General features: G+C 45.1%; 1 long non-coding RNA gene across 1 annotated transcript; it reads left to right on the top strand.

The window, feature by feature from the left end:
• The first annotated feature begins 766 nt into the window (after positions 1–766).
• LOC116793099 lies at positions 767–3,198 on the top strand. Its single transcript, XR_004359377.1, has 3 exons — positions 767–863; positions 1,801–2,000; positions 2,953–3,198. It is a non-coding gene; the product is annotated as an uncharacterized LOC116793099 (long non-coding RNA).
• Positions 3,199–11,606: the final 8,408 nt, after the last annotated feature.

Genomic DNA, 11,606 nt, shown 5'->3' with positions numbered 1-11,606 from the left:
ACGGCACAGGCCGGGACACGGACGGCACAGGCCGGGACACGGACGGCACAGGCCGGGCCGGGCCCGCGCTCACCCGGAAGCGCATCCGCCGCCCCGTCACGTGGCGGTTGGGCACTCGCGCGCACGCGTAAACCCGCGCGCTCTGTGGGGGCGGGGCCGGCGCCAGGAGGGAAGGATGACACGGACTGGGATTGCTGAGCTGGAAGGGATCCAGCGGGATCATCCAGTCCTGCTCTTGGCCCTGCACAAAGCCGTCCCGAACAACCCCACCCTCTCCCTGAGAGCGTTGTCCAAACCCTCTTGAAGCTCTGGCAGCCTTGGTGCTGTGCCCACTGCCCTGGGGAGCCCGTTCAGTGCCTGACCACCCTCTAGGAAAAGAACCTTTTCCTGAGATCCAGCCCAAATCTCCCCTGGCACAGCTCCAGCCATTCCCTGGGTGCTGTCCCTGGTCCCCACAGAGCAGAGCTCAGTGCCTGCCCCTCCTCTGCCTCTCACGAGGATGTTGCAGACCGCGGCGAGGTCTCCCCTCAGCCTCCTCCAGGCTGAACGCACCAAGTGCCCCCGGCCAGTCCCCCCATGGCTGAGGGACGGCTCACGGATGGCTCCCCCCACGGCTGAGGGACGGCTCACGGATGGCTCCCCCCACGGCTGAGGGACGGCTCACGGATGGCTCCCCCCACGGCTGAGGGACGGCTCACGGATGGCTCCCCCCATGGCTGAGGGACGGCTCACGGATGGCTCCCCCCATGGCTGAGGGACGGCTCACGGATGGCTCTCGCCCCCCCGACCCCGGGGCCGAGGCGCTGCCCCCCCGCGGGATCGCGGCGCGGGCGGGCCCCGCCCCGGGCAGCCCTCGGCCGGAGGTGATTAACCCTAATTAGCTGCTGCCCCTGAGCATCGGCACCGCCCTGCCCGCTGCCCGCCCGGCCGCTTGTCATAGGAGAGTTACCCGAGAGACCGAGCCCGGGATACAGAACGGGAAATAGGCAGTGCCCTCGCTGAGCTCCGTGTGTTAGACAGTGCTGTGCCTGAACTTGAGTGGGGGACGTGTGAGAGCAGTGTCGGAAGCAGGAGTGGAACCTTCTCCATGAGACTCACAGAATGGTTTGGGGTGGAAGGGGACGCTGAAGATCATCCAGTGCCACCCCCTGCCATGGGCAAGGCCACCTTCCATTAGCCCCAGTTGTTCCAAGCCCTGTCCAGCCTGGTCTTGGACCTTCCAGGGATCCAGGGGCAGCCACAGCTTCTCTGGGCAACCTGTGCCAGGGCCTCACCACCCTCACAGGGGAGAATTTTTTCCTAGTATGTAATCTAAACCTATTCTCAGTTTGAACCCATTTCCCTTGTCCTGTCACTAAATGCTCTTGTGGCTAGTTTTGCCCCATCTTTCCCATAAGTTCCCTTCAGATACTGGATAGATAATGTCAGTATTACAAACCAGTGAGGCACTGCTTACAGAGCTATGGAGCAAAGGCCCTGAATCTCCACGTCATTTGCCACTACAACTTAAGCTGTATAAATATGGCATCCAAAATACAGACCTTGTTCATCACATATGCACAGTAGAAGCTCAGGACATTACACAAATCTATTTTTTAAAATGTTTTTCACATACCGCAGAACGCTAATGGTAGTTACTTACCGTTACGGAGGAGGAGATAAGGATGGAAGTAAGGCTTTGCTAAGGTTTAGAACCTACCACTAACATACTGTTATAATATACAGACAGCTACTGATTTAATCACAGCCGACCTACTGCCTGATAGCTGCAATAACAGTAACAAATTTTTTTTATTGTAGGGTGCTGAAGGAACTTGCAATGAATGTGACAGATGTGGAGAAGTGTGGAAACAATTAAGAAGTGGCCTAAAGGTGCAGAAAAAGCATGGAGGAAAACATGAGAAAGAAAAATAACACTAAAGAAGAAAAGAAAGCACAGGTACCACCAACCAGCAAAGATAAAATCTACAAATAACAGGAAAAAAAGCACAATTATTAAGGTAAATTAATTAGAGCATTGAAACTATATTCAGAAAAAACTAGTATCATGCACAGCATGAGGCCTGTATACATTATCATATAAAAGTTACAAATGTAAAGCAAGAACTGCTTAAGTATAAAGAAAGAGTATGTAGCCACTAGTAGGGAGAAATACAGTAAAGCAACAAAAAGGAAAAAATGTATCCTGCCACCTTTGTTTGTCACTGGTGTTTGTTTGTGGAGGTAAGGATGCAAGAAGATGACCAAATGCTCCATGCTAAAGGATGTGATTTTTTTCTGGCTGCTCCCAGCTGCACACCAAACCTGTGAGCAGTGCTCCTACTTTGGAACTTCCTGTGTCTGTAGCAGCCCAGCTTTTAATAGTGAAGGTGTGGTTATGAGGCTTCTGTGATCGGTTTGTGAGGTACTTGCCCAGATATTGAGGACTGAATGGCAAGAGAGCTCAGCCTGTTGTCAGAGGATCTGTGACAGTTGGAACTATTCCAGAATGAGCTGGGCCTGGCTGAGCTGTAAAGATCGAGGGTGTCTGTGATTCCTAGAGGGGCACATTGCACCTCAGAGAAGAAAAGTTCCCTTCTAGGGGCCACTCGGTTAACAAGGATCAAAACTTACCTGAACACCCCTTGTTTTATCAGCAAACATAGGTTTGCCAGTTGTCAGAGTACAGATTTTGAATCAGTACTGTTCTTTTCTGGTATAGATAAAGTAGAAAATGAGATTAATTTCTGTAGAGAATAATTTTATTACCCAAAAGATAATTTTCCTTGTCTTTCAACAGAGCAGTCATAAGTATTGGACCACCATGACTTACAAAGTCAAGAGGTTGAAAGTTTTCCAGTAAAGTAACATTTTAAGAAAAATTAAATGTCATATTAAATACTTCTAATGCTTTTCTAAATGTGCTTCAGTTGCTGATAAAACTGTCTTTAAATGCACAAGTGTCGTCTGCAGGACTCCAACGCTCAGCTCGTGCCACAATGCTCAGCAAATTGTGCAACTCGGCATCTCTGACACGGGGTGGCACAACATAGCTGGGAATCCATCGAGTGCGAAATGGAACCCAGAGCACACGCAAACAAGAGGTCAGAGCCAACTACGAGGCAATGTTGAATAATTCTATTTCTAAACATCAGACAATTGCAAATATAAGCATTTTCTAACACGAAAACTTTACTAAAGAGAACAGGCTTGAAGGAATAATGCTCTATTGCATGATTTTGTCCTGTACATGGTAGGAATAAACTGTTACACGATTTTGGGGCATCACATATTTCACAATTAACCTTTAAATAGAAATTAGTCATCAAAAGCAACAGAATACAAAACATTCATCTTTTTAATAGTCCTTTCACATTTTACAGATTAGAAAAATATTTTCTAGTAATCTAAAAAAACCCCACCACCTAGATGAAAAGTGCCCCCCTTTCAAGTGGTTCAAACAACAGCTCAGAAATGTTGGAATTTGAAAACATGAATTTGAATGTCTGTCTCTGTGGGGTTGCATGTACAGACTGCATTTGTACAGAATTTCTTCTTGCTATTTTCCCTATGCAGGAAGTTCAAATACTGTTGTGGGATTTTTTTTCCCCCAACTTTATTTTGCCCTTTTTTGATGGTAAGGTCTTTGGGCTGTGGTTTTGTAGCCCATACAAATAATTTGGCTCCTGTCTTAGACACCTGTGATACAAAATTACAAGATCAGCACATCATGGAGCAGCAGCTTTCAGATCTGTGGGCAGGAAGTGTGTAATATTTTGCTTCACTTTTGCTATTCCTATCACCACCTCTGGAAAGCCGTTCTATTGGAATCAGCAGTAGGTCCCACTGCAGTAGGTGGATTTCATGGTCTTGGTATATCATGAGAGATTATTGATCCTACAGTGACCCTCCTCACAGTCTTTCTGTGTCTCTGTATCCCCTCTCCCAACTCCCCCTGAGCTATTTCAGATCCACCCCACGATGCTGCAGTGGACTAGTTCTTCAGCAGACTTGCACTTCACATCTCCTGACACCCCTACCCCCATGTTTTGTCTTTTTCTATCTCTGAACAAATCCCTGACTTTTGAAAAGAAGCCAAGGTCTAAGCCAGGTTTCAGTGAAGAACTTGTGTTTGGAATTCAGCTGGAAAAGTACAACAAATAGAGAGAATGCACATCTTTCTAAGAGTCAACCCAAAACCCAGACCTTGGCCATTTCAGGGGCAGAGCTGTTACCTACACACAAATGAGAACCTGTTCATCCTCTATGGGTATGATTTCAGGGGTGTTTATATATTTTTCTCTAGCAGAGAACAGTTTGTTGGTGTAGTGGTTTGGACTTTGTTTTCCCCCAGAGGATGAGAAAAGTGGTAGACCCCAAGGGGTGGAAACCCCTGGAAGTTTTGAAATTCTGTCCAATGAGCGCTCCTGCAAAAATGTAAACATACCACAACCAAACGGAAGAGAAGAGTTGTAGTTTTAGGTTGGAAGAAGGTGGCCATGTTGTGAGCCACGAGGAAGGGGCTCTGAGCCCCACAGGGGGGCTTTGGCCCCCAGCCCCAGCTGGGGCCTGTGGGGACCTGGAACAGCATAAAGCTGGGCTAGGTGCCTGTAGTTATGCCGGGAGATGTTTTTCTCCATGGGCGCAGAGCAGCAGCCGGCACTGACCGGAGAAACGGTGGCAGAGAGCCAAGACAGATAAGAACTGAACCGAAGAAGCAACAAAGACATGCAGCACCAGAGAAGGGACTCCTGGAAGGAGACCTGAGGGAAAGAGAGTCAGCAGCTGAGTGCTACAGAGTTCTTGGGGGTAAGAACTGATACCAGACCCCCCAAAACTCCTTTGAGACCTCCTGGAAGGAGGAAGTTGATAGACTCTTACTTGAAAGAGCCTTGAAGTGCAACATGCACTGCAGAGAGGAGCTGAGAAGCTCGGACGTCCTGAGAGCTCAGCCAGGACGGTGTGGGAGGTTGGCCTTGAGGCCCTCCCTTGCTGCAAGCTACAAAGAAGCTCGCAGCCTGAGACAGGGCACAGAGGCCCTGCAAGGAGCTTGAATCTCCTGAAGATACCAGACCGTCACGAAGACCCCCTGTGCTTCGTGATATGACGTGGTGATACGACCTTGTCTGGGGTGACGAAGCCCACGGAAGACCACTCGTTTGGAGAGACGAGTGGCTGAGGGGGATACCCACCCCCCCTCGTGTGTGCTGGCAGAGATCCAGCTATCAGCTGCTGCAAGAAACAGAAGAGAGAGAGAGAGAGAAACCTGCTGCCTTAGAAGATGCTGCTGCTTAGTGACTGCTACTCTGAAGAAGCTGCTGCTCTGAGGGACTGGAAGGGATCTGTCCTTCTTTCCCTCCTGGACTTTTATTTGGAGGGGAGAAGAGATCTGATCCATTGTAAATACTTATGTCATGGTAGAGATAGTTGTAGTCGTGTGTATAATGTATTGTAGTATTTATTTGTATAGTCATTGTAATATATTCCCTTTCCCCATTCTGAGTCTGGTTGTGTTTTGTCTGGAAAAACCCATCTCGCATTGGTTTGAGATGTGGGAGGGGGGGGATGGAGCTAGGGAATTGGAATTTGGGCTATCTCAAACCATGACAGTTGGCTACAAACAGCCATACTGGTACGAGAGAAAGCAAGAGCCAGCTTAGCAGCCAGGAGAATCCTTCTGTCTGTGTTGGTGGGGGGACGTGTTATGATTATTTAGTTTATAGAATCTATTGATGTTCTTCATTACTCTTTAAATAAGATTTCTGTATCTGCAAGTGAAAGGTACTAAATACATTGCTATTAATACCATATTTGCTAATTTCTATGCCCTCAAGAAAAGTGGATATTAATTTCACTTCGGCTGAAAACTGAGGGACCTATTAACTGTGGGAATAATGTGGAAAAATAACAGCAATAGGAGATCTCTTGCATCTGACTCTTTCAGATAAGGACTGTGAGACAATCCCAATACACCAATAGCACTGCAGACAAACGTGTGGTTGTGTACTGTTAACTCACAGTCCTTAATTTGTACTGGCAGGTCTGCCTGTGTCAGAAAAAGGAGACAGTTACACATACGCACAGATAACTTTTGTTTTCTGAGGTTATTTTCTGCATAGTTATTTTTGACATGGTAAATATTCTTATCTTTCTGTGCCTTGTAAAAAAGGTCTCGTCTTTGCCATTTGCAGTATCAGATTAATGTCTACAATAATGCTGTGTTAATAATATTATTTTTATCATATTGTGGTCTTAATCCAATATCAAGGGTGGATGAATCACACTAGGAAAATATTTGTGCATAATCAAAAAACCTGCAGCTTCCTTCATAGGAAACAGTTGGGTTCTCAGTTTGTGTTTCTGTGTGCTCTGATGGTCAGGCTGTTATTCATGCTTGGTGCAGGATGCATTCAGTGATACTTGGTTCAGCTCACTTCTAACAGGTTCTGAAAAAAACCACAAAACACATGAAGCACCCTGTTACATGGACAGAAGATATCTTTGCTGGTTGAGCTTGAGGGGAAAACCGGGTACAATTATATATTCTTTTAATTATTCATGACTTGGGTCTGAAGTGAATGTGTATACATTTTTCACTTATTCACTTTATAAAATTCAGAACTAAGCCCAGAAGCAGTTTTATTCTTGGCAGCATGACAAGTTTCCTTTCCTCAACGAACCAGTCAAAGGAATTGTTCCTCAGAGAGTTTGTCATCCCCGTGTATCCCAGAGAGGCAGGAGGGAAGCTGGCATTCATTACACCCCCGTCACACATCTGTGTGTACACTCCCTCCCTCTCTGCCTGTGACAACAAGCCCCTCTCAGAGGACTGTGTTTATATCCAGCGTGTGGTTTCATTTGTGTAGTTGATTTGCAGTTCATTAATCTAGAAAGTATAGCCCAGTTCTGGTAAGGACAATGTACCCATCCATATCTGCTTATTCCACCTTCTATCCCCAGCACCACAGTTTGGAGAGAGGGAATTTGTGCTGTTTTGAGGAGCAACTGCAGCTAAAGCAGCTCAGGAGCCAAAGCCGATGTAAACACACACCAGGAAATTGTTTTGATGTATCCTGTCAGGCTGCTGGCAATGCACTGTGCTTCCTTGGAAGACATGCAAATTTATGGGACACGACATGATTAAGGCAATGCATACAGAGGAGGTAATTGCCCTTTGGCAAGGGAATGATGTCAAGAGGCAACAATTCTTTACGTTCTTCGCAGTGCAGGTAGGATCATGAAATCAGGGACCTCTTGGAGTTTCATTATAATTTAGGTGTCGGATTTGGTATTGTTTAAAAAATGTTTTTCCAATGTTGTATTCCTATTAGTTGTTTGCAGAGGAACCTAAGAACAGTGGTCAATTTGTAGTCATCAAAACCTATATCTGTATCTGCTGCTATTGTGACAGCTTATGATAGCTTGTTGAGTTTGGTGACAACAACAACAACAACAAAGAGGAGTTAAAATAATGCCACAGGGAGACATCAACTTCTGCTGCTCACTCACAGCAGTGGAGTTCTTCACTTTGAAATGTAATTATCAGAGACACTGACTGATAATGTCCTTGTTGGCAGACACGTGCTCAGAACTCATCCAACATGCCTGAGTAGAGTCAGATTCAGCTTGTGTCAGGGTTAATGAGGAATTACTGATCACTACCTGGGAATCTGGGGGCAAAAATGGCTGAACTTAAGGTGAAAGACTCCATATCCTATTACCACTCCCCTGAGTCAGCCTAGCAAATAGCCAACTGTAATGTCTTAATTACCCGCGTGTTAGGACCGAGCCTGCTCTGCCTTGCAAGCTGCGCGCGTTGCTAATTCCATGGGGTGAGCACACAGGGGCACAGGGAACGGGCACTGGGGCTGTGCTGGGCCAGGCAGGGTTCCCACTGCGCTGCACAGCCAGGCTGGGCACTGGGAAGGTGCTGAATTGTCACCCTTTTGTTCAGTGCAAAGCCAAGGAAAAGCGAAGCCGTGCTCTTTGTGTGCTCAGACATTACTGCTCCCTGACAAGGCAGACTGTCTGTGTCAAACTTAAGAGGGGAAAGGAATGCAAAGGAAGACATTGGTGGGAGGAGCACAAGGTGTGCAGCCCTAGAGCTGGCACCTCTCACACCTCTGCTGGCCAGAGCCTCTGGCACACAGCTCTGCTGCCCCGAGTGCCCCGAGCCGGGGGCACTGCAGCCCTGCTGGGCTGGGTGCAGGGGGAGCAGAGACGAAGTGTGCTCGGGGTGTGTTGTGTTCTGCCTGGGAACAGCTGCTGTACGATTCTTCAGGGACTTGTACCATCTGCTACAGATGAAAATCTATCATGTTACGCAGTGCCTTTATCAGAAAGAGGAGCTTGGAAGACCATCACAAAGCTGTGATTAGTTTGCTAGTACAAATTTGACTTTTGAACTACAAAACTGCTTCCAAAAATCACATTCTCTCGTTTGTCCAGTGGATAATTGATAAATACTTGGATAACTATAAGTGTGTAATTAAAAAATGTGTAATTTCTTGAGGTTTTTTAGATCTAAAAAAATATAGTCCCCAAGTTCTTTTTAGAGCTAAAATGTTTCACATTTGGGTTTTTTTCCATCCCTCTCCATCAGTAAATGATTTCTTTGACATTTCCTCCACTGGTACCTGTCATGTTCTTATTTAAATTCATTTTTGGTTGTCTATTGCATTATGTATGAAATGCAATTTTTTGAGGTAATTCCTATCTAAGCTTTCTACATCAGTCCCTGGCCCTTCATGTCCAAGATTTTATTCAGGTAGAATGCCTAGATTTTATCCTAGCCATTAATTTTAATTTTCAAACAGTATTTTCTGAAGATTAGCTAAATTAAATCATTTTTGCAATTAGTGTCAAATTAATCCATAATGGAAGGTAGGTAACAGCAGAGATGAAGTCTCTTAGATTTTGACAGATACCCTCATTGAGTTTAATGTTTTGTATAATATCTCCTTAAGTGAGCAGAGAGCTCCCTCCCTCACACCTTGGCTGCAAACCACAGAGAATAACAAAGCTCTTTTTCCATTGCTGGATTCTAAGGGTGAGTGTTGGTAACCCTGACTCTATTAAAAACCATTTTTTGCCTTTATCAGGCCTTATCTCTGGCACTCAGTAGCTAATGGTTGCTGAAGCTCCATGGATTGTAACGTACAGTCTGCAACAAAAAACCAACCAACCAAAACCAAACCAAAGACAAAACCAAAACCAAACCAACACCCAAACCCCCTCAAACTTGATTTCATAGCCTTAAGTGAAAAAGAAGCCAAATGATCAGTCCAAGTAGTGGAAATCAGGGAATCAACCTCCAGTAGGCAGACTAGTGGGGAAAAGGAGGCTGGAAATGGATTAACAAACCAGTCACCTCAGGATGAATTCCTGGACCAACGAGCATTGGGTCTGAACAAACCTGACAGTCTGAGGAGTCTGGCATTTAGACCGATTCAAATAAAAGCAAGCAAGCCCACTGGCACTCACCTGAGCTCACTGGGGTGCTTGGCCATAGCCCTCTGTGCCCCAAGTGTTTGGTTTGAGGTGCCTGGTCCTGAGCAGCCCTTCTGCTCTGCCCCGTGACTGAACCCAGCCCGCATTTCTCCCAGGATTAAACGTTTACTCCTGACTGCTCGGGGTCCTCAGGCACTTCCATTTTCTAAGAAAAGTTTGTTTTGTTTTTAATAAGCAGGGACATTGGTGTAATGGTTCATTTATTCTGGCATCATATGGCATCACTTAAATTGTTTGGTTTAAATCAAAACTTCTTTTTGTGCCTGATCTGTCCTAGCAGACTTCATTGACAGTTTTGTTTGAAGTAGTAGCATGTTAAAAATTACTGAGATTCAGGAATAGATGAAGAATTTCTAGAAAAGATCTATGAAGTTTGAGAAGACAAGTGAGCAGCTGCAAGGGGATAAACTTAATTGTTTATCACTGTTTACTGTTTCTGGATGAACTTCCCTTATGTACTCTGTAAGTGTCCTTCAGGCTTGGTCATACCCTACCAGTCTGGCAAGATTCTCGGAAAAATACCAGGAGAGCTGCTGAGCAAAAATCAAACAAACATAAACCTCAAGAAACCACCCCCCTCCCTCCAAATTCCAAGTGTGACTTACTGTCAACACAGAAACCTTGAGATCCTGGGGTTAAATGTGCAGGGTGTGGGTAAAATTAAAGAACTGAAGTGCTGAAACTGGGGGCAGTGAGACCTTCAGCAAGCAGACAGGATTCTGCCTTTCTGCAGGTATGAGGTGGTGCACTTTGGCTGCTGCAGTTGCCCAGTCCAGCTACACCTTTGTGGCAGAAGATGTCAGACTGTGACACAGGCTGCAGAACAAGAAGGTACCTATTTCTTTTCTACCACAGTTTAAAGCCCATCTTATCAGAACCAGTTGAAAGCTGTGGCAATTTGAACTAAATTACTGCATTATTAGTTTAATGAGCAAAAGCTGTCTCTGCTGGCTCTCCCATGGAAGCAGTAACAGAGAGTTCCTAATAACCCCTCCTGAACTGGAGATAATGAATCAAAGCCTTTTGGATGCCTTTGAAATTAAGACTGACATATGGGAAATCCGTGTGTAATTTTCAGTCCTGTTCCTTTCAGGACCTTGGTCAAGGAAGATCCCATTCTAAGGTGTGGTTCCTTCTTCCCCAGTTCACAAAGAAGCCCTGTAGACTATAAATTCTTCTGCATAGGATGATGTTAAGCTGTTAGTTTTGCACAGTGAGGCCTTGGCTTTCTCTGGAGCTATTTAATGATACTGTAGCATCAACCAACAATGCCAAACTATTGATTTAGGGATCATTTAAATTCAGTGTTAATGATATTTGTTCAGCTATAGTCTGTGTATGAACCTCACAAATGAGGAATACTCCCAAGTCCTTGAAACTCCTATGAATATCCTCTGGAATATTTAAGCTTTTCAATTTAGTTCACGTTGAGTTGAATGTGTGAGCTCTGCAGTGATTAATGAGATCTCTGAGAATGGTGATGTCTCCCTCCAATACTGTTGCCTTGTAAAGTTTGCACCTAAGTTCTTCCAGAGACCTAAAAATCATTTGTGGGTATCAGTCTGTTTTCTCACAGACATCCTGTGGATCTCAAATTCAACAGAAATAGGGGAGATAAGGAACAGAGGTAAAAGCACAGCATTTTGCAGCCAGGTGTTCATATACAAAATTAAATCAGTCCTACTTGTTGGCTAGAACATTGCTAAAGAGGAGATTTTTCCTGAAAACAGAACTGAAAATCTTTTGCATCACCGCTGTTCACTCTAGGGAAGCAAAAATCAATACAGATTTGGCTAGAGGTGGATTTTGTTAGATTCAAGTAAAATGTGAAAACCACTGTCAGACAGGACATTGTTGGGGCATCATAAGCACCATAAGAAAATAAAAAGACAGTAAGAGATGCGTCTGTTGTGTCCCACAGTCTTCAGTTTATCCCCTAAGCACACAAAAGAAATGAGCAAACCAGAAAAAGCCTTATAGAATGGAGCAATCTAGAATATTGCTCTCAATATCCAATGCATTTACAAACTGCTATTACTAAATATGACTCATCAAGATTAAAAAAGGAAAATAATTTAGTCAGAGCTGTTGTCAAGTCAGTATTTAATGTTACTTTT

The sequence above is a fragment of the Chiroxiphia lanceolata genome, chromosome 12 (genome assembly GCF_009829145.1).
Source record: "Chiroxiphia lanceolata isolate bChiLan1 chromosome 12, bChiLan1.pri, whole genome shotgun sequence".
Taxonomy (NCBI): domain Eukaryota; kingdom Metazoa; phylum Chordata; class Aves; order Passeriformes; family Pipridae; genus Chiroxiphia; species Chiroxiphia lanceolata.
This window is presented reverse-complemented; position numbering and strand designations above follow the sequence as displayed.